The sequence below is a fragment of the Mustelus asterias genome, unplaced genomic scaffold (genome assembly GCF_964213995.1).
Source record: "Mustelus asterias unplaced genomic scaffold, sMusAst1.hap1.1 HAP1_SCAFFOLD_4736, whole genome shotgun sequence".
NCBI lineage: Eukaryota > Metazoa > Chordata > Chondrichthyes > Carcharhiniformes > Triakidae > Mustelus > Mustelus asterias.
In genome coordinates this window covers 1-3,660 of record NW_027594679.1, presented here as the reverse complement: position 1 = coordinate 3,660, position 3,660 = coordinate 1, and the positions used below count along the sequence as shown (strand labels likewise).

Sequence of the window (3,660 nt, the reverse complement as noted above, 5' to 3'; positions counted from 1 at the left end):
ACACACACACACTGAGACACACACACACTGAGACACACACACACAGACACACACACACAGACACACACACACAGACACACACACACAGACACACACACAGACACACACACACAGACACACACACACAGACACACACACACAGACACACACACACAGACACACACACACAGACACACACACACTGAGACACACACACACTGAGACACACACACTGAGACACACACACACTGAGACACACACTGAGACACACACACACTGAGACACACACACACTGAGACACACACACACTGAGACACACACACACTGAGACACACACACACTGAGACACACACACTGAGACACACACACTGAGACACACACTGAGACACACACACAGACATTGAATAACAAAGAGTCAGATAATCATGTCTTTAATCTGTCAGTTTAATCGGCAAGTTTACACCCGGATGGGGACTCCGCCGTATAAATGTCCCAGGACACCAATCCTCTCTGTTACCCAACTGGAACACTGCACATGGTGCGGGGAGGGAGGGGGTTTGGGGGGCCGGGGGGGTGGGGGGTGAATGAGGTGCAGCTGCGATGCCTCCCAGAGTCAAACAGCTCCGCCGTCCACCCCGGGGGCTGGCAGGTACAGACCCGAGCACACCCTCCTCCCCTCTGATACACCGCCCCATTCCCCTCGCCCCCCCCACAGGTACTGCCGCTGTTCCGAGGCCGACGGTGGGGGGGGGGGGGGTGGGGCGGGGGGAGGGGGGGGGCACCGTCGTTGGCAGTTGGGTGCTTCCCAACCTGGTCGAATAGCCGGGTCCTTGCAGGCCGCGCGCAAGGCGATTGCCCTGATGGTTGGAGGGGTGTGGCTGGAGAGCGGGGAGGTGGTAACCAGTGATCCTGGAGGGGGTCGGTCTCAGCCCCTCCCTCTGCCGCGACAGCCCCCCCGACCCCCACACCTCTTCCGAGCAGCACCTCTCGGTCGATCAGTCCGCCGTGATCCCCTTCAGCCCCAGTTCCTGCTGAACCCGGCCCAGGTAGAGGGGGTCCGGATATCCGAACCTGCCAAGAGAAAGGCAGGCGGGGTCAACACCAGAACATCAGAACCAGGAGCAGGAGTGGGGCCATTCGGCCCCTCGGGGGGGGGGCCCTGCTCCCCCCATCCAATAAGATCATGGCTGATCCTTGCGTGGACTCAGCTCCACTTACCCGCCCGCTCACCGTAACCCTTAATTCCTTCACAAATCTATCTATCCTTGCCTTGAAGAACATCCAACGAGGTAGCCTCAACTGGGCAGGGAATTCCCACAGATTCACAACCCTTTGTGTGAAGAAGTTCCTCCTCAACTCAGTCCTAAATCTGCTCCCCCTTATTTTGAGGCCATGCCCCCTAGTTCTAGTTTCACCCGCCAGTGGAAACAACCTCCCTGCTTCTATCTTATCTATTCCCTCCATCATCTTATATGTTTCTATAAGATCTCCCCTCATTCTTCTGAATTCCAATGAGTATAGCCCCAGTCTACTCAGTCTCTCCTCATAAGCCAACCCTCTCAACTCCGGAATCAACCCAGTGAATCTCCTCTGTACCCCCTCCAGTGCCAGTATATCCTTTCTCAAGTAAGGAGACCAAAACTGTACACAGTACTCCAGGTGTGGCCTCACCAGCACCTTATACAGCCGCAACATAACCTCGCTGTTATTAAACTCCATCCCTCTCGCAATGAAGGACACAATCCCATTCGCCGCCTTCATTGCCTGCTGCACCCGCAAACCAACTCCTTGAGATTCCTGCACAAGGACACCCAGGTCCCTCTGCACAGCAGCATGCTGCAATTTTGTACCATCTAAATAATAGTCCATTTTGCTGTTATTCCGACCAAAATGGATGACCTCTCATTAACCAACATTATACTCCATCTGCCAGACTCTCACCCACTCACTTAGACTATCGATATCCCTTTGCAGACTTTCAGCGTCCTCTGCACACTTTTGGGATCGCAGGAGACGCCTGTTCCCCACCCCCCCGAACCGTAGGGGCGACACTCCTGATTTCCTCCCCTACTGGTCCCTTGACTGCCCCCCGCATTGCCCCCCTATTGACCCCCCCAACACACTCTCTCCCTCACACACTCTCCCCCTCACACACTCTCCCCCTCACACACTCTCCCCCTCACACACTCTCCCCCTCACACACTCTCCCCCTCACACACTCTCCCCCTCACACACTCTCCCCCTCACACACTCTCCCTCGCACACACACTCTCTCTCTCGCACACACACTCTCTCTCTCGCACACACACTCTCTCTCTCGCACACACACTCTCTCTCTCGCACACACACTCTCTCTCTCGCACACACACTCTCTCTCTCGCACACACACTCTCTCTCTCGCACACACACTCTCTCTCTCGCACACACACTCTCTCTCTCGCACACACACTCTCTCTCTCGCACACACACTCTCTCTCTCTCGCACACACACTCTCTCTCTCTCTCACACACACACTCTCTCTCTCACACACACACACACTCTCTCTCTCACTCACACACACTCTCTCTCTCACACACACTCTCTCTCTCACACACACTCTCCCCTCACACACACACACTCTCTCACACACACTCTCTCTCTCACACACACACACTCTCTCACACACACACACTCTCTCACACACACACACTCTCTCACACACACACACTCTCTCACACACACACACTCTCTCACACACACACACTCTCTCACACACACACACTCTCTCACACACACACACTCTCTCACACACACACACTCTCTCACACACACACTCTCTCTCACACACACACTCTCTCTCACACACACACTCTCTCTCACACACACACTCTCTCTCACACACACACTCTCTCTCACACACACACTCTCTCTCACACACACACTCTCTCTCACACACACACTCTCTCTCACACACACACTCTCTCTCACACACACACTCTCTCTCACACACACACTCTCTCTCACACACACACTCTCTCTCACACACACACTCTCTCTCACACACACACTCTCTCTCACACACACACTCTCTCTCACACACACACTCTCTCTCACACACACACTCTCTCTCACACACACACTCTCTCTCACACACACACTCTCTCTCACACACACACTCTCTCTCACACACACACTCTCTCTCACACACACACTCTCTCTCACACACACACTCTCTCTCACACACACACTCTCTCTCACACACACACTCTCTCTCACACACACACTCTCTCTCACACACACACTCTCTCTCACACACACACTCTCTCTCACACACACACTCCCGGTGAGGTTGCTCGGTCTCTGAGGGAATGCCTCATCGTGCACTCACAGCTCTGGACCACCCCAGGGGCTGGTTTTGTGGTGGATATCATTCCAAGTCACCACGTTGTTTTTCCCGGTCGTGCGGGAGGTCCCCACGGTGAAGATTAACCTCTGGTCGAAGGCCTTCTTGAGGAGATGCTGGACCTGCCTCCCCTCCTGGCAGTCCGGGAGGTAGGCCTGCCTGGTGGTGCCCTGGTACCGCATTCCGGGGTTCGCGTGCTCCGGCTGTAACCACAAACCAGGTTAAAGACAAGGCACTTCCCCACACTCCGCACAAACCCTCTCCCCCTGGCACTGAGGGGCAATTTAGCATGGCCAAT

The 3,660-nt window shown here is 54.9% G+C and overlaps 1 long non-coding RNA gene across 1 annotated transcript; it reads right to left on the bottom strand.

The window, feature by feature from the left end:
* Window positions 1-401: 401 nt before the first annotated feature.
* LOC144491213 (uncharacterized) lies at window positions 402-3,567 on the bottom strand. The gene is made up of 2 exons (XR_013497408.1): window positions 3,348-3,567; window positions 402-1,050 (listed from the first exon to the last, which is right to left on the bottom strand). It is a non-coding gene; the product is annotated as an uncharacterized LOC144491213 (long non-coding RNA).
* Between the last annotated feature and the right edge of the window lie 93 nt (window positions 3,568-3,660).